This window comes from Lithobates pipiens, unplaced genomic scaffold (genome assembly GCF_037356315.1).
Source record: "Lithobates pipiens isolate NorthernLeopardFrog02 unplaced genomic scaffold, aLitPip1_a1.2 Scaffold_19, whole genome shotgun sequence".
Taxonomy (NCBI): Eukaryota; Metazoa; Chordata; class Amphibia; order Anura; family Ranidae; genus Lithobates; species Lithobates pipiens.
In genome coordinates, this window is record NW_027507764.1 from 221,105,440 (window position 1) to 221,128,352 (window position 22,913).

Sequence of the window (22,913 nt, forward strand, 5' to 3'; positions counted from 1 at the left end):
AATATGATGGAAAGAAATGATTACCTTAACAAAGGAATCTGAAATGAAACAAAACTCTGTCGTCCAGATCTCTAATTGCAAATAAAAGAGGTTTACTCCTTAATGAAACAAGAAAAGCCGCTCCAGGTGAATCTCTGGTTAATCCCCGCACACACTAGTCAAGTGCTAGCCCAGCTCCATGCTTTGTAACATAAGGAAATATTCCAGAGGGCTGCACTTCCAAAAATCCTTTTATTGAAGCTTCATACGACAAGTGGTTGACAGATGGAGCAGGGGACAAAAAGGTAGATGCGTTTTGCGCAAATATTAGTGCTTAGTCATTGACTAAGTAATGACTAAGCGCTAACATTTGTGCAAAACGTGTCTACCTTTTTGTCCCCTGCTCCATCTGTCGACCACTTGTCATATGAAGCTTCAATAAAAGGATTTTTGGAAGTACAGTCATCCGGAATCATTTCCCTAGGTTTACTTCTTATATAAATTATTCACTGTAAGAGATGTTAAATTTGGATTGTGCTTCTACTAGTTTAAGTTGGTTAAGTATATTGCCAATCATATATAAAATCATAAAATAGAAATGGCTTCTCACATTTCTAAGTAATACATGATAGAATGTTGAAATAATAGGATTTTTATAACAGCTTACCTGTAAAATCCTTTTCTTTGATGTACATCAGGGGACACAGAGCCATAGTAATAACAATGTGGGTTATATCGGACCATCAGGTGCTGGACACTGGCTCGCCCCTTAAGGTGTGAACTTCCCCCATATAACCCCTCCCACTACTGGGAGTCCTCAGTTTTGTAGCCAAGCAATCAAACTGTATAAGAAGAAGGGAGGGACCTCTGTGTCCCCTGATGTACATCAAAGAAAAGGATTTTACGGGTAAGCTGTTATAAAAATCCTATTTTCTTTTCTTACATCAGGGGGCACAGAGCCATAGTAATAACTATGTGGGATATCCCATAGCAATGGCAACTGAAGGGGGGAGACAGAATCAAGGAAAGAGGAGGCCAGAGGACTCATATTGCAGCCTGCAGTATATGCTGTGCCTAAAGGCAATATCCTCATGACCTTTAATATCGATTTTATAAAATCGGATAAACATCTGAACTGAAGACCAAGTTGCAGCCTTACAGATCTGAGCCATAGAGGTCTGATGATGCACCACCGAAAGGCACTAATTGGCCTGGATGAGTGTGCTCTTAATCTGAGAAGGAAGAATTTTCTTCTTTAAGCTGAAACTTGAACAATCACTTGACAAATCCATTTGGAAAATAGTGGATCTTGATGCCCCCTGTTCATATCTTGGACCCTCTGGCAGTACAAACAAAACCTGTGTTTGGCGAACCTGAGCGGTTGCCTTTAAATAGGTCCTGATTGCTCTTACTACATCAAGAGAGTGTAGTACTTTCTCTTCCCCAGATTAAGGCTTCTGGGGAGAAAGAAGGAAGAATAATATCTTGGTTTAAATGAAAACCTGTTACCACTTTTGGTAAGAATTCAGGATGAGGGCATAAAACCACCTCATCCTTATGCATGATGAAATATGGCTCTTACAAGACAGAGCCGTTAGTTCCGATACTCTTCTAGCAGAAGAAATGGCAAGCAAAAAAGATTATCTTTCTTGTCAAAGAACCAAGAGAATTTCTCGTAAGGTTCAAACGGCTGATTTAACAAAGCCGGTAAGACCAATCTTAAATCCTAAGGATTTAGATCTGCCCTGATAGGGGGAATAAACCGTGTTACCCAATGAATAAGCTACGCACCAAGAGTGGGAAGCAAGAGGCCATAGGAAAATACATTGACACGGCCTGGATCTGGCTCTTGATAAAAGTCAAGGCCAGCTTAATTTCAGATCCCATATGCAGGAATCCTGCCTATAGTAAGTGATTCTGGAAGCCGGCTTCCTGGCATTAGTCAAAGCAGACACTACCGAAGGAAATTACCCACAATCTTTTAGAGAGTGAGATTCAACAGTCAAACCTGTTAAACTCCTTGTCAAGTCACCTGAGACCAGGTGATAAATGCACTCCGTAGGAGTCGGAAGTGCACCGCTAGGTAGTGGACCTTAAGACTGACTGCTGCGGATTGTACTCAGGGAGATTCAGGACACAGGTCTACAGGATCACTAACACATATCCCAATGGGAGCTGGAGCATAGATTCCCCAGGGAGCGGAGTCTAAGCCCTTGTACACACGGTCGGAGAATCCGTCGGAATGTGTCCTATCGGACCGTGTTGTCGGATAATCCGACTGTGTGTGGTATGCATCGGACGGATTCCGTCGGAATATCCGTCTGACCCAATTTTCCAACTTGTTGGAAATATTTTCCGACAAACTGGTCCGATCGGACATACTCCGATCATGTGTAGAGAATTTTGATCGGACCAAGTGCCACGCATGCTCAGATCAAATTCCTACATCAAAGCTATTGGCTACTAGCCTGAATGTAGTCCCATCGTAACGAAATTACGTCATCACGTTCTGAAAGATTGGATTTTTCGACAACTTTGTCCGACCGTGTGTATGCAACAGTTTTGGACAAGATCCGACGGACAAAATCCGATGGATTTGGTTGTCGAAATCTCCAACCGTGTGTACAGGGGCTAAGAGCCAGCGGGTGTTCACCAGAGCCTCCAGTGGTGAGGATGGACTTCACTTAAATATGATGATAATAGGATTTTTTGAAAATGGCACACATGTTGGAAAGCTTTGAAATTGTTGCTAAGCTTTCCTGAATTAGGCACAGCGCAATTTAAAGGGCCCATACTGCCAAAAACATGTCTACATTCGCCACCAGAGTCCCAACTAAAACCATGTTATGGTTTTGCCAGTCTGTAGTTAAGTATACACAAAAACACACAAAATGCAGGAAAAAGAATAATGAAACCACATGTCTACACAACAAGTAACCCACATGGATGTGAATATGATGGAGACCATTTTTTGTAACTATAGGTATCCTCAATGTACAAATTATAGCAGCAGTGTCAAAATGTCAAACGGATCAGAAGACACAGTCAGATAAAAAAAAGACCGGTCTTATTTAGGGTTGATATATAAACATATACATATATAATGACATGCCTTTATGCTTTATTATCTGTATTTCCAGACTGGCTGAACAGAGTTATAAAAACCTTTGCATTATTATTGTTGTCATGTGAACCCCTCCAGCACTGCAGACATCACAGTCACGACATGCAAACTTCCATGCCTCTGAAGCGGTGTCTGTGCCTGTCTGCCTGTGTATAGACCTAAACTCCTGTGGTAATATTGGGGGCAGATGACACCTTCCTTCTCTCGCTCCTTGGCCTGCATTTATGAGCCATGCATTCACACATATAGAGACACACATAGCATGGCACAAAATTTCGAATCCTGAACTACTAGCCAGGCCTTAAGAGTTACTCGCCACCAGTTGCCCAACCCAAACCCTACCCTGCCCGCCCCTAATTCCACCCATAAACATGCCCATGCCTCCTCCAGTACATCCCTACCTCCAACGCCTCCCCCATTACATCCCTACCTCCAACGCCTCCTCCAGTACATCCCTACCTCCAATGCCTCTCCCAGTACATCCCTACCTCCAATGCCTCTCCCTGTACATTCCTACCTCCAATGCCTCTCCCAGTACATCCCTACCTCCAACTCCTCCTCCAATACATCCCTACCTCAAACGCCTCTCCTAGTACATCCCTACCTCCAACGCCTCTCCCAGTACATAGATATTATGGATTGGGGGGGGGGGGAATTTTTTTGTTTCAATGAGCTAAGCAGATTGGCACCATTGTCACACACCACTTTACCAACTGTCAAATTGAGCGGTGTTAGCCACTGATCTGCCTGTGAACACAAAGCTGAAAGGAATGCAGGGCCAGTGTGGCTCTTGGCTTCCAGGCACAAAAGACGCAGCACAGCATGGCAACATCTCACCGTCCTTTCAGCACACATCTTTTTAATTCCCCATTTTAATCCAGAGGGGGGTGGTCCCAGCAGCTCTTTCATGCCTAATGAACAGCACACTCTGAGAGCCTGGGCGGGGATGTGTGGCAGGAGGTGGAGAGGGGCGGTCCTAGGCGGCGGACTGTATGAATTGAAATATCCACGCTGCAAGCCTGTGCATGGCAGAGGGGCACTTGGTATACATTCCTGTGATAGCATAGCCCTGTCATTACTCGCCCTCCTCATTTGTTTACTCACCAATTGCGAGTAGGCGAGTGCACATTTTGAGGGCTGCACGTAGTATGAGTATGCCTGCTTGCAGATTCTTATAAGCATTCCACCTCTAAGGGTGAAAATACCACTTTTGTATGGAAATGAATGTATTTGCCAGGATTCATGGGTAACATTATAAAACTGAGGGGAAAAATAGAAACTGACTGGAGAAATACATTGGTGCACTGTCTACATCAGGGGTTCTCAACCCTGTATTTAAGTACCCCCAACAGGCCATGTTTGCAGGTTATTCTTTATCTTGCACAGATGGTTTAAATCAGAGTCAATGGCTTGGTATGTTGGACAGCTATTTTAAAGAGAAATTCCCAAAACATGGCCTCTTGGGGTTACTTGAGAACAGGGTTGAGAACCACTGGCTCACATCATGTGAAGGATTCAGTTTGTTACAACCCTAGCTTTAGCACATTGCTTGAAAAGTAAATAAAATGTTTATTAAAAAGTGTATTATAGCCATGTATAGAGTAGTGAAGAATTAAAAGCCCCTTTCAATTTTTAGAATGTTAAAGTTTGGATTTCTCTTCACTTTCATTCTTTATAACAATGGTCAGCAGGACATAGGGGTTGATTTACTAAAACTGGAGAGTACAAAATCTGGAGCAATTCTGCATAGAAACCAACCAGGTTTCAGGTTTTATTGTCAAAAGCTTAAGCTCCAGACCATTTGACTAACCAAAGACCAGAGCACTTTTTGAGATTCGGCACTGCGTAAATTTAACTGAAAATTGTGCGGTCGTTCAGCTCCCAAACAAAATTGACGTCCTTTTTTCAGCACAAATAGAACTTTCTTTTGGTGGCATTTGGTCACCTCTGCAGTTTTTATTTTTTGCCCTATAAACAAAAAGAGAGCGACAATTTTGAAAAAAAAAACACATTATTTTTTACTTTTTGCTATAATAAATATCCCCAAAAAATATATAAAAAAATGTTTTTCCTCAGTTGAGGCCGATACGTATTCTTCTACATATTTTTGGTAAAAAAAAATGCAATAAGCGTTTATTGATTGGTTTGTGCAAAAGTTATAGTGTCTATAAAATAGGGGATAGTTTTATGGTATTTTTATTAATAATTTAATAAATCGCGATCAGCGATTTTTATCGGGACTGCAACATTATGGCAGACAGATCAGACACTTTTGGTGCTATTTTGGGACAATTCACATTTATACATCGATCAGTGCGATTAAAAATACATTAAAATAATACATTAAAAATACATTGATTACTGTGTAAATGTGACTGGCAGTGAAGGGGTTAATCACCAGGGAGCGCTGCAGGGGTTAAGTATGTGCTAGGGATGTACAATTGAATGACACCTCAAATTTATTTGGGATTTTTAAGGCAATATGGAAAAAATATTATACTAAAATATATATGAAAAAATATAATACGTATATAGCATAAAATAATACTACATGCGTGGACTTTATGCAACAAAACAGGCGGCTCTTTTCCTTTTCTTTTTATGGAAAAGAGCCACCTGTTTTGTTGCATAAAGTCCATGCATGTAGTATTGTTTTATGCTATATACATATGTTAGCACAACACTGTCATTTTATGGATTTCTTTGTTATTGTAATGTTTTTTGATATTTGTAATAAAATTTATATTTTTTCATATATATTTTAGTATAATATTTTTGCCTTAAAAATCCCAAATAAATTTGAGGTGTCATTCAATTGTATTTACCATTTCCGGGATGATGGCAATAACATGCCACAGCTCATGAGTCCAACAATTATTGTGCTAGGGATGTGTTCTAACTGTAGGGGGATGGGCTATGTGTGTCATGACACTGATCACTGCTCCCGATCACAGGGAGCTGTGATCAGTGTCCTGTCCCTACAAATAGGGAAATGCTTGTTTACATCAGAATTTCCCCATTCACACTCACAGAGCTCGCGGCAGGGTCAATCGCGCCACCACATGACGGCAAATTTAAAGGGACGTATGCCCATTTGCCTGTCCGTGCCATTCTGTCGTCGTAAATGTTCATGTGGCGGTCGGAAGGGGTTAATTGAACAAGCTGAAGTTAGAAGATGGTTAGATACCTTGCACAGCAGCACCAGAATCTGCACTCTCCAGTTTTAGTAAATCAACCCCTTAGACTGGCGATTCTCCCCAAATGGGGTATCAGATAGCAATAACAACTTGACAGAAGGTGTAACCCTCACTATAAAACAAAAACAAAAAATAAAAAAAGGTTTTGTCTAGAGATACACTTAATATATGTTACTTGCAAGAGCTCTCCAGAGGGCTGTCGGAGGTACTCGAGGACAGGGTTGAGAACCACTGCTCTACTGGATGATCTCCATTGTCAGTTAAACAAACCAGTGGCAGTTATATCCTTACACCCACTATCTGCGATCTGAAGGTCTTGTCCATTTGAGCTCTTTGCTGGGAGATCTCATCCATCTGGTCAGAGCAAGGTCCTTTGCAGCAGTACCAGGAGGTACCATCATACCTGGTGGGATACATGCGTGTTTGACCTCCTGTAACTAAAAGGTCCACCTCTTCTGGTAACCGCAATTTGGTTCATATGGTGTAGGATAACGTCACCCATTTTCACTCGGAAGAATTCGTTTTGGTTTTCATTTCCCTTGGATATAGCATGTTTCCACTTATACCGACTGAACTTATTTCTTTTATTTTGTCATACATATTATGCTGCACTTACCATTGTTTATCTATTAGTAAACCAACCCCTTCATTTGGCGATTCTCCCCAAATGGGGTATCATATAGCAATAAAAACTTGACAGAATGTGCCCTCACTATAAAAAAAAATAAAAATATTTTGTCTAGAGATACACTTAATATATGTTACTTGCAAGAGCTCTCAAGGGGCACCAGAGTTTATCAACTAGTGTCAATCTGTCTAGAATATTTATTTTATTGCACATTAACATAACACAATACAATACAAAAAGCAGCTAAGATTTTAAATGGATGATGAATAAGCCCCAAAATATGCTTTCTTCTCCTGTTTGCAAGCTCCAAGTTTGAGATCATCCTTTCTATGAGACAACCAGGTGTCAATGTTTTGCAAAAAAATAGGACATTGAGAGTGAGACCACATAATGCCTGTCTATTAGGAATTACTGGTACCACATCCTCTATTATAGAGACACTGAAAGCACAAATTCCTATCAAACGAGACTAAATAGGATTTTAAAGGTACCACACCAAGGTTGTATAAACTACTTAAACTCAAAATAGAACCCTCTTTAGCAGGTAGTGCAGGGGTAGGCAACCCCCGACACACAAAGCCTCTTTTGCCGGAACTCGACCCCCTCCCCATCAGCAGAGCAGCTCAGGGAAGTGTCAGTGAGACACTAATGCATTCCAGTTTCAGAATTCCTCACGCCGCACCTACACTGAAGGGGAGCCACTGTGCCCCACACATTGTAGAAGATGGGAAACATTGTTTGGTTCTCCGACTTTGCTGTAGCTGTGATGGGGAAGAGATTGGGTGCAGTTCTGCTAGGGGAGCAGTCCCTGTTTCCAGAAGAAGGAGGACTGTCATTGGCCACTAGTGATGGACGGACTTCCGATGGGACGTTTCACGAGGCGAACCACAAATGTGGCCAAAAGTTCACGAACTGCAAGGTTCGCGGTGGGCCCCATTGACTTTAATGGCAGGCGAACCCTGAAAACCTCCAGGTCATATTTTCAGCCACAAAATACTTACTAGCTGTGCACACATAGTCCCACAACATCCGCCCCGGCACCATCCTCCTCTGACTCCTCTTCAGACTCCTGTTGTTGACTTGTCTCAGATAGAATAGCCCCCTTGGGAATTCATCCAGCATTGCGACTTCCTCATCTTCCTGCTCCTGCTTCTCCACGGCTTGATCAATGACATGACGCAATGCATGCTCCATAAAGAAGGCATAAGGTACGATGTCACTGATGGCGCCATGGCTGTGATTGACCAGTTTGGTGATCTCATCATCAAATGGCCGCAGAAGTCTTCTTTGCGCATGAGCAGCCACTGGCGCAGTGAAAAAAAACCAAGCTCCCCAGAACCTGTTCTGCCGCAGAGTTAGTACAGGTAGTCGTTAACTGCACGTTTCTGCTGGAGCAGCCTATCAAGCATATAGAAGGTTGAGTTTCATTGCGTCGAGCAATCGCAAATAAGACGTCTGACCGGCAGATTGTATCGCCACTGAATGTCAGCAAGGCGAGCCATGGCCAATGTAAGATCTTCTGAAATGGGCTGAGATTTTCCTTGCCTGCTGCAAGATGTCCTGGACCTCAGGGTATTTGACAAGGAATCGCTGCACGACCAAGTTTAAGACGTGTGCCATGGATGGCATGTGTGTAATTTTGCCCTGTTTCAATGTGCTAAGCAGATTGGCACCATTGTCACACACCACTTTACCAACTGTCAAATTGAGTGGTGTTAGCCACTGATCTGCCTGTGAACACAAAGCTGAAAGGAGTGCAGGGCCAGTGTGGCTCTTGGCTTCCAGGCACAACAGACGCAGCACAGCATGGCAACGTCTCACCTGGCATGTGGAATAGGTACTGGGGATCTTGGGCGGCACAGCGGAAGAGACGCTAGCAGCAGAAAAGGAGGAGTCAGCCGAGGAGAGGGAGGATGGAATAGGAGGAAAAGAAGAGCCAGGCCTGCATGCAATCCGTGGCGATAAAACCAAATCTACATGGGTGCCACGGGTTACATGCTTGACGGCCATCAGAAGGGTCACCCAGTGGGCAGTAAAAGTTATATACCTTCCCTGCCCGTGTTTGCTAGACCACGTGTCTGTGGTCAGATGTATCTTGGCACCGACACTGTGTGCCAGAGATACATTCACTTGCCGCTGAACATAGCCATATAGCTCTGGGGTGCCCTTCTGTGAGAAATACTTCCTTCTTGGGATCTTCCATTGTGGTGTTCCAATAGCCACACATATTCGAAAGGCCTCCGAGTCCACCAGTTTATATGGCAGTAGTTGGCGGGCTATCAGTTCTGACAAGCCAGCCGTCAACTGTTGGGCAAGAGGGTTATCTAGCGTCATCATTTCTTTACACTCGAACATTTGGCCCACGGAAGCCTGCCTTTTCCCAGAAAAACGTGAGGATGGCATGATGGAAGGTGGAGTGGAGGACAATTTTGAGGAGAGAGGAGAAGGAGATGTAGAAGATGAGGCTGTACGGTGAGAGCCTGGAGTCTGGCTTTATGGGATCAATTGCTCCCACTGGGCTCGGTGATGGCAGCTCATGTGCCTTCTTAAGGCGGTCGTCCCTAGGTGAGTTTTGGGCTTACCGCGACTTATGCGTTGACTGCAAAGGCTGCAGATGGCAACACTATTGTCAGCAGCGGACACATTAAAAAAAGCCAGCACTGCGGAGCCATGTGTCGGCGTCCTGGGAGCACCAGATGTGACCGTACATTCCTCGCTCCTGATACATTAGCAGTCTGGTTTGTCACTCCTGTACAAGTTCCGTCTGCTTCTCCTCCCTATCTGCTGGTCCATATCTTCCTCTGAACTCCCCTCCTCTTCCTCTCTTGTGGGCACCCACGTGACATGACTAGACACGCCATCATCGACGTCACCTTCCCCACCGCTATAATTAGAGATCTCGGAGTAGGAAGCAACACTGGGGACCAACCTCCTCCTTGGGCTGATCTGGGTACTGTCGTCAGACTGCTGAGTGGCGGTTGTTGCTACCACCTCTCCCTGATCCAATGCCAAGAGTGGCTGCGAATCGGCAATGTCTTGTGATGGATCGGAAAATAATTCCTGTGACTCAAGCAGAGGGAATATGGTGGTGGTGGTGTTGGTGGTAGTGTCTTTGGGGGTGCACACAGCAGAGAGTGAAAAAGAGGGTGCAGATCGAGAGGATGAGGAGGGTGCAGTAGTTTAAGGCTGAGTGAGCCACTCAACCAAGTCTTGTGCGTCCTTTGACGTAATCGAGGCACCTTCTGCAATTTCCCACTTTGGCTCAAGCCTGTTGCTCCTGCCCTACCCCTACCACCCCTGCGGAAGGGCCTGCCTCTTCCTCTGCCTGTCATTTTTTAAATGACCCTGTGACAAAAGTCTCTAGAGAAGTGCAGTATATGTGGAAGAAGTTATATAACACCCCGCTTCAATCTGTCATTTTGGGGGGACACTGTTCTATAACACCAGTTATAATACTTTCTTCTAATTGCGATTGTCACTCCCAGTTGAAGTCACGTGTGTGACGTAACGCGTAGGACCCGAGGCTAATCAGATACCGGAACAGACGCTCAGACACTGAGACACGAGCTCGGCGCTCGTTTTTACAACGCCATTATAATCCCACAAAAATGTGAGTGTTTTTTTAATATATGTAAATAAAAGTTTTATTTCCATTCAAAAATACTACACTATGGTGGGCCTCCTTTATCTCTTTTAAATGTACATTGAGAACCCTATGATCTGAAGCACCCAGTGGAAAGAGAGGAAGAAAAGGATCATCCCTACCTCTCCCCCTATTCCCCTGGCTCCACTTAAAAGTGAACGAATACCTAGGAAAAGATCGAGTTGAAGGGACCCCCCCTCCTCCTTTAATTATTCTGCTACATGCTGTTTACCTTACAGCAGTAAGGTAATCATTTACTTTTACCACGGGTGTCAGTGACACTGAAGATTTATCCTACTTTCTGCACTTAAAGGCACAGTGTCACTTTAATGCCAAGACAGTTATACACAGTGTTCCAGTGAAACACTTTGCACGTTTGCACTAATATTGCACATTGGACTAAGGATCAAAAGTCCAATACCGCACTGAACATCTGTTTAGTTAGATGATTTAAAATATTTTGTGTATACGCCATTTATATATTTTTTAACTATATTTTGTTTTGCTTTATTCGTTTGTATACCAGTCACTGTATGAACCATTCACCTATGTTTTATATACTTTGCACAGCGATATAACCACCTATAGCTACACTTTTTATGTTGATAATATTTATATCACTTAGATATTGTTTTTTTTGCTTTTTGTTTGCACAAGTGAAAAACTACCATGTTCTTTTAACATATTTGCCAAGTAATTTAGATTTTTTATTGATTTTGCACTTATGTACTTTACCGATAATCGTGATAAAGAACAGTCAGGTATATAATTGATATTTTGGTAATATTGTGGGAACACATCACAAGAAAAATACATTATAAGGAGCGCAACACCACCCCCCTTCTTCACAACTTACACAAATTTGGACACGAGTTTGGTCCATACGGTGGATGCAGCACCCCCTATTTGAATATATCATAAATTCCTTTTAGCGCAGGAGTACCTACCTTACAATTTCCCACTTTGGCTCAAGCCTGTTGCTCCTGCCCTACCCCTACCACCCCTGCGGAAGGGCCTGCCTCTTCCTCTGCCTGTCATTTTTTAAATGACCCTGTGACAAAAGTCTCTAGAGAAGTGCAGTATATGTGGAAGAAGTTATATAACACCCCGCTTCAATCTGTCATTTTGGGGGGACACTGGTCTATAACACCAGTTATAATACTTTCTTCTAATTGCGATTGTCACTCTTTGTAGTATCGCTGCAGAACTGCTCAGCAGTCACAATGCTGCACAGTGGAAATGCACTATACTATGCTTTCTATATTTGAAAGTATTTTATACGTGTATTACACCCCTATATACTGAACACCAAATAGTACACCTATACCAGTCCTTAAAAGAACCTTTGTGGACCTAGTAGTAGTGAATTGCAGACTGTCCCTGCTCCAAACACCAAACTGTCCCTCCCTACACTGAGAAACGACAGCTGCAGAATTGGTCAGCAGCACTGCAAGGAAAGCCCGGAGCGAAAAGAAATAAAATGAAGAAATAGCGTAGGGCTGGGCATGACTGGGTTAACAGGGTGCCAGAAGTGCGAGGGCTCGCATGATTGGAGGAGACTGGGGAGGAGGGGATAGGAGAGTAAAAAGGAGCTGGCTCCTCCCCCAGGCATCAGTCAGCGTGCAGGAGAAAGCTTGGAGGAGCCTTGCTCGGTCGGGATCGTCGGCACGGAGGGCCGGATGGCGGCGGAACGGTAGGCGGCATGTGCAGGAGTCCCCGCGTGCTGGCAGACCAGTGCCGCTGGAGCCCCTCTCACAGGACTTTTCCCAGGGACAACGCCGGAAGGGTGCTGCCCGCGGTGCACATGGATGGGGGATCCTAACCCCCCCCCCACCGGCACTCGGCGATGGGGGGCCTCCGGGGACGGTGGGGTGAGCGGCGGTGGCGGCACCCGGTCCCGATCTTACAGGAGCACGTGTGGTACGCCGCTGGCGGGGTGGCGGCGGGGCGGGGCTTTGGTGGAGACCATGGCCGGCGGCCGTTCGCTCTCCGGAGGCCGCCTCGGGTGCACAGCCCCCCCCCACACCGTCCAGTGGTAGGCGGGCGATCGGGGGACCTGGGCAGTTTTTGCGCCCCCCCCCCCCACTGCGGCGAGAGGAACGCGCAGGCTCCCTCAACCCCCCCTGGCAGTGAGTCGGCAGGGGGGCGGAGCTCGGCACCAACAGACTTACTGGACTGATGACTACTGCAGCGGACATCGGGCCTGCACTGCCCGGCCGGTGGCTTGCAACGCACTGATTGGAGGTACGTGGGTCCCTTCTGCACTGGGTCGGGCCTATTTGAGGATGGGGGTCCCCCCCACACTGCGGCGAGAGGAACGCGCGGGCTCCCTCAACCCCCCCTGGCAGTGAGTCGGCAGGGGGGCGGAGCTCGGCACCCACAGACTTACTGGACTGATGACTACTGCAGCGGTCATCGGGCCTGCGCTGCCTGGCCGGTGGCTTGCAACGCACTGATCAGTGGTTGCGACTGATGGGGGACAGGGGTGCCCCCCCCCCACTCAGCCATGCCCAGGCCCAGCGATGGAGTTACGGCGCGAGGAGGCGGAGGCAACGGCCGCGCGGATGCTCGGCATCCTGGGAGGCTTCCCCAGGAGGGCTGCGGATCGCTGGGGGACGGACAGTTGGAGCAACTTTCGAGGGAGATGCATGGTCGGTGTCAGAAGAGGAGGTAGAGCCCCGGAGAAGATCGGCGGGACCTTCGGCTGGTGGGACTCGCACCAGGCTGCTGGGTGATGCCTTTCACACTTTTTTAATTTTTGGCGGACTGTGTGTTAGCGGAGGGGATCGGTATAGGGGGGGCCCAGGCCGCGGCATAAGGGGCTGGACACGCGGTCGGGTTTGCGTGGGGGTTTTCCCCGGGTGCTTTTGGCCCACATTCGCGCACAAGCCAGGGTGGATATGGGAGCATGGGGGTTTCCGGATAGAGGGCTGGGGGGCCCATCGGTAGCCTGGTTATGTAGGGGGGTGCGCGGGGCTGGAGGCGGCTAGTGCTCAGGTGGCTGGGGTTTTTTTATCTGCCTCTGACCTACGAGGCAGGGTGGGTGCTGGTGAGGGCCCCACGAAGCGCGCCTTACTTGGGGTTCTAGGGTCACCTGTGGAAGGTGGGGGCTGGGGCACGGAGTGCCTGGAGGCTTTGGACGTGGGGCATAGACAGCTGGGGTACGGCGAACGGGGAACACGATGTGGGAATGCGGCGGTACAGTGGGCGCTTGCAGGATTTTCCCTCTTCGGTGCTGGCTTTAGCGATTAGGTGGGAGTTTTACCCCGGGGCGGGGGTCCACATGGGAAGGGCTGGAGGGCCGGCCCCCTCGGGGGTATGGAGGTATCGCCATGCCTGGGGGACAGTAGCGAGTGGGGCCCTGAGGGGGTTTATTTGCCCCTTTCTGCCTCGGTAGAGGCGGGGGGTTTGTGCCCATCTGAATTGGGTGCCCCTTCCTGGCTGGGGTGGGTCGGTGATTGATAACAGTGGGCATCTAGACGGGGTGAGGGGACCCATGTACAATAGGTGGGGCTGGACCCATCTGAGGCGGGGTGGCCCGATCCTATTGGTACAAATGGGGTCCTTTCCTATCTGGGAAATGCCACGGTGGGTTGGGCGCATCCGAGTTGGGGGGGCCCTTCCTAACTGGGGAAAGTAGTGGGTGTGGCTGATTTTAGGAGTGGGGGTTTCCGTTCCAACGGTCATAAACCGGTGGATTGGGGGCAAGTCTGAGGTGTGGGGGCCCCTTCCTGCTTGGTACAGGATGGGGGGGGGGTTGGGGCCCATTGGTGGCATGGATTTGGTCTTTCCTTATTACGTTGGGGACTTAGGGGGGGGCCCAGCGGGGTATGGGTGCCCCTCCTGAGTTTAGGAAGGGGGTAGGTTGGACACATCGGAGGTACGTGGGTCCCTTCTGCACTGGGTCGGGCCTATTTGAGGATGGGGGTCCTTTCCTACCGGTGGACGATTGTGGGTCGAGGCCCTTTGGGGGTATGGGTGTACCTTAGTAGCGGTGGATGTCGGGGGGGCTGGGCCCCTCGGAGGTATGGTTGTCCCTTCCAGATGGTGGGGTAGCGGTTGGTTGGAGCCCATCGGAGGGATTTGTCCCTTCCTGCCGTGCACAACTGTTGGTGGGGGCCCATCGGTGGGCGGGTGTCACTTCCTCACTGGGGAAATGTTGGTGGGGCCCATTGGAGGTATGGGTGTCCCTTCAAAAAAAAAAAAAAAAAAATTCTTGGGTGGGGCCCATCGGAGTCGTGGGTGGCCTTTCCTAATGGTGGAGAAATGTGGTTGGGGCCCATCGGAATTATGGGTGGCCCCTCCTTACGCTGGAATTCTGTGGGTGGGGGCCCATCGAAGGTATGGGTGTCCCTTACTCGGTGTTGGATATGTTGGTTGGGCCCATCGGAGGATGGGGGTCCTTTCCTGACATTATGGTGGTGACCTTGGGGTATCAAGTGTCTGGTGAGTACGTGACTGGTTAATTTTACTATCGCGTTGGTGGCATGGTGGTGTACGGTAAGTATTTGGTAAGTATGTAAGTGGTGAATTTTACGGTCGCAAGGGTGACAGCGGGGCATCGGTGAGTATTTGGTGAGTGGTTGTTTGTTACAAGCACGAATATGGGGCGTTGCATAGATATTAGGGCATTAGGCGAGGTGGTTTCAGTGGTTAGGTATGGTCTGTTCTTGGGTAAGGGTGATGCCGGACATGCAAGTATGGGTGTGCTACCGGAAGGACAGGCGGTTAGGCTTTCTCCTTGGGCCAGTGGACGGGGGGTTCCATCCGCATTCGGAAGTACGCCGGTGGGATACATAATGCATATCAACGGTATGGTTTCCAGTGGTGCTGGCTCTGGAGGATGGGGTGAGTATGTTGGGGTTCTGTCGGGTGCTTCAATGGAGACGTCACATGGGTGGTGTGGGTTACCAGACGTTTGCAGTCTAATTTCGGCTGGGGGTCGGGCTGTTCTGTCCTTTAGGATTGAGAGATTTATAGTCCTCAGTTAGGGGTGCTGTCCACATCTCGGGGGTGGGAGTGTCATGGTTTCAGCTTTGTTTTTTGGTCATGTGGGAGCTCGGTAATGGGGTTATGGGGACTTTACAACCAAGTGGTTTTTCTGTGTCCCGCCTGCCGGGGTGGGGATCCCTGGAGGTTGGGTCAGGCGGGCCATAAAGGCGATAAGGCAAGGACCTTTGCTTCATCCTTGCGGGGTTTTGGGCAGGCATGCCTGTCGTTGTTGCTTCGTGCAGCGTAGGCACGGTGGGGCCAAAGGGGGGGTCGCTGGTTTTGCGCTGGGGGTTGCGGACCATGAGGCGGTGGTTTTGTGTGTTTTTTCTACAAATTCGCAGGACTGCTGGGACCTCATTACCAGATCAGCGCTGAATGGGTATCTATCCTCTCGTTGCGCCCGTACACGGACCACACGGTGCAGTTTTAGAGTTTCCGGAGTGCATTTATGTATTCTTTGTTTATTAAAATTTAGCTCAGTGGGTTTGGTGGGTTTTAGCGGTAAAGAAGTTTCCTTGTTCCAGAGGGAAGGTTTCTCACTGGCGTTTCCGTTCGGGCACATGGGGTCGGCGCTTGGGTTAGCCCTCCTGAGAGGTTTAGGAGGGGGCAACGCCCAGTTGGGGCGCAAATGTGAACGGTGAGCCCGCAGGCGTGGGGGGGTCTCTGTTGCCACGTCGGGATGGTTGTGCCAGGTCCAGATTTCAAGGCAGTTTTGGCTATCGAATTACGGGTGTCAGGTGGCAAGAGAAAAAAAAAAAAAAACATTAATTAACAAACAGGTAGGTTTTTGTGGTGGTGGGTTGTCAATATGTGGGTAGCTTGGTGTGACTAAAAGGGGGGGGCGCTGGGTACTGTGTGTCGCGGGGCGGCAGCAACCAGGGGCGCTCGCAGTCTATTTGGAACAGGCCGAGGGTTATGAAGGTGGTTTCGGGCACGTCCGCAGGGCTGTCTTGGGGGCCACTGGCGGTGGGCCTAACATTGCCGGCCCATCTATTTGGTGATGGACTGGTCGGTGGAGGGTATGAGCATAGCGTCATAGGGGTTTCCTGGGGAGGTCAGCAGATGCTAGGTTTGGACTGGCGAGGTTGGTCGGTGGGCAGCTAGAGGTGCGGTCAGGGTGACGGAGTAACTCTTGTGCTGGGGGTTCCATATGGGAGCTCAGGGTTTTACACCAGCATGTAGAGGTGGTTGGGGTTGGAGGGGCGCCCAAGGGTAAGGTTTTTCCCTTGTGCGCTGTGGCGGGTGTTGGTCTTTGCAGGTGAATGAAGAAACCTCGGAAAATGGAGAGTCCGGGACCCATGGTGGTATGGTTCCCGATGGTGGTATTCCAGCTAACGGTGGTTTAACTGGAATTTGGTTAACGGGTGCACTGCGGCCAGTTGGTCGTCTCCGAGCCAGTATGTCGGCGAGAGGCCTATTATCTGATTTAAAAGGTACCGCAGTGCATTACTATTATTAAACAGATGGTATGAGAAGTGCATGCAAAGACCAATGCAAATATCAGATGTTGATGGTTATGTTCATTTACATTTATGGTTTAATAAAGGGGCTGCTACGGCCAAAGTTTACTCCAACCTGGTGTGGTCTCTATTAATGGGAAAATGGTAAAGGGGCTGTAGCTAACAATGGTCAGGCAGTATGGAAGCACAGCACATCTGTTATACAACAGTCATGCAGTGCACTATAATATGCTTTCTATATTTGAAAGAAAGTATATTATATGTGTACTCCAACCCTATATACTGTACACCTATACCAGTCCTTAAAAGGACCTTTGTGGACCTAATAGTAGCTAGCTAGTAGTTAGTGAATTGCAGACTGTCCCTGCTCCAAAAACCAAACTGTCCCTACACTGAGAAACGACAGCTGCAGAATCGGTCTTCAGCACTGCATGCAGTGCAGTATAATATGCTTTCTACATTTGAAAGAAAGTATATTATATGTGTATTCCAACCCTATATGCTGTACACCTATACCAGTCCTTAAAAGGACCATTGGAGCAGGGACAGTCTGAAATTCACTAGCTACTAGCTAGCTACTATTAGGTCCACAAACATCAAACTGTCCCTACACTGAGAAACAACAGCTACAGAATCAGTCAGCAGCACTGCATGCAGTGCAGTATAATATGCTTTCTATATTTAAAAGTATATTATACGTGTATTCCAACCCTATATACTGTACACGTATACCAGTCCTTAAAAAGACCTTTGTGGACCTAATAGTAGCTAGTAGGGATGAGCTTCGTGTTCGAGTCGAACATACGTTCGACTCGAACACCGGCTGTTCGCCCGTTCGGTGAATTCCGAACGTTATGGGCCGTTCGCGCCAAATTCGTGTGGCGCTCACGGCCCACAATGCACTGCGATGGCGCAGTGCATTGCTGGCTCATGATTGGCCAAGCATGCACTGTGACCCCGCATGCTTGGCCAATCACAGCGCCGGCAGCGAGGAGAGCCATGATTGGCCACAGGCAAGATGCCTGTGGCCAATCATAGCTCAGGCTGTGTAGTACACACCCCACACTATATAAGGCCACCAGCGCGACGGCCTAGGGTAGTGTGCTGGCGTCTGTAGCAGTTAGTGGGTGTTCTGTGTACCTTCAACACAGTATACACCGATCGTTATCGGCCGATTTTTTCGTTCTTGCTCTTCTGTAGTGGTTGTTGTCTGTGTGCCCTGACCGCAGTATACACCGCTATATTCACCTATATAGCTAGCTATATTTCTCTTTTTTAATAGAGCTTGCAGTCAGTGTTAGGAGATTGTGCGTGCTGTCTGCGTGCTCTGAACACAGTATACACCGCTATATCCACCTATATAGCTAACTATCTTGCTCGTTTTAAATAAAGCTTGCAGTCAGTGTTAGGAGATTGAGCGTGCTGTCTGCGTGCTCTGAACCCAGTATACACCGCTATATCCACCTATATAGCTAACTATCTTGCTCGTTTTAAATAGAGCTTGCAGTCAGTGTTAGGTGATTGTGCATGCTGTCTGTGTGCTCTGAACCCAGTATGCACCGCTATATCCACCTACATAGCTCGTCTCTATTTGAGCCATCTGCCATCTGCAGGAGTTAGTGGAAGTTGTGTGTGCCTCCAGCACAATATACACTACCCAATTGCTGGTTTTCCCAACTCCCTTCAGGCCATTACCATGTCTGGAAGTCCAGCAAGGAGAGGCAGACAGGCGCGAGCCGATAAAAGAGGGCAAGCAGGCTCTGTGTCTAGAGACAACAGTGCTGGTCGTGGACGCGGTGCATCGTCATCATCAGCACATGGCCATGGGACACGCTTGTCCTTCTTTTTGGCAGCTGGACATGTTGAGCCGCAACATGCCAACGACTTGGTAGAGTGGATGACCAAGCCCTCTTCATCCTCCTCATCCTCTCTCACCCAGGCTCAGGGTACTAGCAAAGCAGCTGCCAACGCATCGTCTTCCCTCCTCTCAATGTCATCATCAGTGACTCCTTCCCTAGACCCACCACGTCCTCCTGAGGAGTCTCCTGAACTCTTTGAGCACAGTGTTGGGTACATGCTCCAGGAGGATGCCCAGTGTTTTGTAGGCTCTGATGATGATACTCAGCTAGAGGAAGGCAGTAGCGTGAATGCAGAGAGAGGGGATGCTCAACAAGGACAGCAATCTGGCAGTCATGTTCCACAAGCTGCAGCATACTGCCAGGTTTGCTCCAGCGATGAAGAGGGAGGGGATGGTGAGGGCACTGACTCTACGTGGGTGCCTGGTAGGAGAGAGGAGGAGGAGGAGGCACATGTCCAACGAGGCAGGATGCCCTCCGGGCGCCAGCTTAGGGGCAGCACACCGACTGAACCATACCGCAGAGCTCCGCCTGTGCAGGGCGCTGCCTCTGTGCGTTATTCTAAAAGTTCTTTGGTGTGGGCCTTTTTTGACACGAGTGCATCAGATACACTTGAGACATATTTGCAACATATGTCTCAAGCGTATCTCGCATGGCCAAAACATCAGCCGCTTGGGCACCACATGCTTGACCAGACATATGTTGACCTGCCATGCAGCTCGTTGGCAAGCGTACCTCAAAGACCCACACCAAAGAACAAAGCGGACCTCTCCTTGCTCCTCATCAGCTGGGATCCCCAACCCCATTAGACCTTCAGTCCTCTCTGAAACCTGCTCTGAGAGGAATGAAGGTGTAGAATTAGGTGTGCCACAGCCAAGTGCTTCCGGGCACTCTGCTAGCAGTACACCCACGTCCGATTATAGCAGGAAAATGTCCCTGCCCCAGCTGCTGGACCGGCGAAAGAAGTTCACTCCCAGCCATCCACATTTCCAGCGGTTGAATGCTAGCTTGGCTAAATTGCTAGCACTTCAACTGCTGCCTTTTCAGTTGGTAGACTCGGCCCCCTTCCGTGAGTTTGTACAATGTGCGGTTCCTCAGTGGCAGGTCCCCAAACGCCACTTTTTCTCACGGAAGGCGATTCCGGCTCTCTACCGGCATGTGGAAGGCAATATCCTTGCCTCGCTGGACAGGTCGGTCAGCGGTAAGGTGCATATTACTGCTGACTCATGGTCCAGCAGGCATGGACAGGGACGTTACCTGTCTTTCACGGCCCATTGGGTCACTCTTCTGGCAGCTGGGAAGGATGCAGGACAAGGTGCAGTAGTGTTGGATGTTGTTCCGCCACCACGCCTCCAAAATGCTACTATTGGTTGTGACACACCTCTCTCCTCCACCCCCTCCTCTTCTTCTTCCTCCATTGCCTCTTCCAGTGCTCTGTCCTCAGAACCAGCGGTGCTCCGTAGGCGTTCCAGGGGCTACGCAAGTATGCAGGCAAAACTATGCCATGCCGTGCTTGCGCTGGTTTGTTTGGGGGACAGGAGCCACACTGGGGCGGATGTTTTGTCAGCTCTGCAGGGGCAGGCCGAGAGGTGGTTGACGCCACGCCAGCTTAAGCCAGGAATGGTGGTTTGCGACAATGGCACCAACCTCCTCTCCGCCCTCCGACAGGGACAACTGACCCATGTGCCCTGTGTAGCTCACGTCCTTAACCTGGTGGTGCAGTGGTTCTTGGGCAGGTACCCGGGCTTACAGGATGTCCTGAAGCAGGCCAGGAAAGTCTGTGTGCATTTCCGCCGATCATTTAATGCTTGTGCTCGGCTGGCTGAGCTCCAAAAGGAGTTGAACCTGCCCAAGAACCGCCTTATATGGGACATGCCCACCAGGTGGAACTCAACGTTGGCCATGCTGCAGCGGCTGTACACGCAGCAGAGGGCCATCAATGAGTACCTGTGCGACTCCGGCACCAGGACAGAGTCAGGGGAGCTCGGTTTTTTCTCACCACGCCAGTGGGGCATGATCAGGGATGCATGCACTGTCCTGTCACTGTTTGAGGAGGCCACAAGGATGATGAGCAGTGACAGTGCATGCATCAGTGACACTGTACCTCTTGTCCACCTCTTGGAGCATACGCTGTGTGGAATAATGGACAGGGCACTTGAGGCAGAACAGAGGCAGGAAGAGGAGGACTTCCTTGCCTCTCAGGGCCCCCTTTATCCAGGCAGTGTTCCTGTTGTGCCACCCATCACACAGGAAGAGGAGGAGGAGGATGATTGTGTCAGCATGGAGGTGGAGGCTGGCACTCAGCATCAGCAGCAGCAGCAGTCTTGTACGGATGATTTACAGTCCCAAGAAACCCGTGGACTTGTACGTGGCTGGGAGGAGGTAGCTGCGGATCATGTTGTCCTTAGTGACCCAGAGGACTCCGAACCGAATGCCTCAGCTAACCTACGCTGCATGGCCTCCCTGATCCTGCAAAGCCTGCGGAAGGATCCTCGTATTCTTCGGATCAAGGAGAGGGCCATTACTGGCTGGTTACTCTCCTTGATCCACGGTACAAGGGTAAGGTTGCCGACCTTATCTTGCCGTCGCAGAGGGAGCAGAGGATGAGACATCTCCGGGAGGCCTTGCAGAAAGGTCTGTGCAATGCGTTTCCAGAGACTGGGAGGTTACAAACTCCTGGTCCTGGACAACGTGTTGCTGAGGCATCAGTCAGAAGGAGCGGTGGAGAAGTTGGCCGTCTGACCGATGCTTTCAGGCAATTTTTTAGTCCGCAGCCCCAAGGTATGATCGGTTCCAGCAACCATCGCCAGCGTCTGATTTACATGGTGCAGGAATACCTAGGGGCAAGGTCAGACTTGGACACCTTTCCCACCGTAAATCATCTGGCTTACTGGGTCTTGAGGATGGATCACTGGCCAGAGCTTGCACAGTATGCAATTGAGCTACTGGCCTGTCCTGCATCCAGCGTTCTTTCGGAACGCACCTTCAGTGCTGCTGGTGGCTTTGTTACGGATCACAGGGTGCGCCTGTCCACTGAATCAGTTGATCGACTGACCTTCATCAAGATGAATCAGTCTTGGATCACCCACAGCTACCAAGCACCTGAAGCTGATGTAACCGAATAATTTTTTTAGAAATATCACATCCCTTCAAGACTGCCTATGCTGATGCTGATTGACTGTCCTGTTATGTTGATTGCCTATCCTCTTCCTCCTCCGCTGATATGTTGGAAGAACATTTTTGGTTCTGGGTGATGCCACCAGCCCAATTTTTCTGCCCCTGTTTAACAGGGGTGTTTAATTACAATTTTTGATGCAATGCTTTGCGGCAGGGCTAATTCCTGCACTAAAACTAGAGTATATGGGAGAGGTTGCAGTGTCGTGGCACCAGCACCAGTGCCTAAGGCCCAATTTTTCTGCCCCTGTTTAACAGGGACATGTAATTACAATTCTTGATATAATATTTCACAGGAGGGCCTGTTCCTGTTCCCACCCAGAGTAACTGTGAGGACTTATAGTGTTGTGGCACCAGCACCACAACCACCAAAGGTCAATTTTTCTACCACTGTTCAACAATGGCATGCAATTACAATTCTTGATATAATCGTTAACAGCAGGGCGCTCCAGCGCCCACCAAGAGTCACTTTGAGGGCTTACAATGTTGTGGCAAAACCAACACCTTGTTCCGCCATTTCTGCAGAGCATATAGGGCAGGCCCCTACTTTCAAACATCCAACTTACAAACATCTCCTACTGCAAATGGAAGGAGACAACAGCAAGTGAGATGAAAAAAGATGGACGGCAAAACGAATTATACAGGGGTGATAACCCTTCCCTATGTTTTCCAAAAAGCTTAAAAATAGTTTTTTTGACTGGAGCTACACTTTAAAAATGTACCAGTTGAAAATGACAAACAGATTAAACTTAACACAACACATCTACACAGTCCCTGTCTTGTTTGCACCGCCTGTATACTGCTGTTCTGAGTATATAGGGCCTGGGGGCCACACGTATTTCCTTTTTTTAATATGGGTA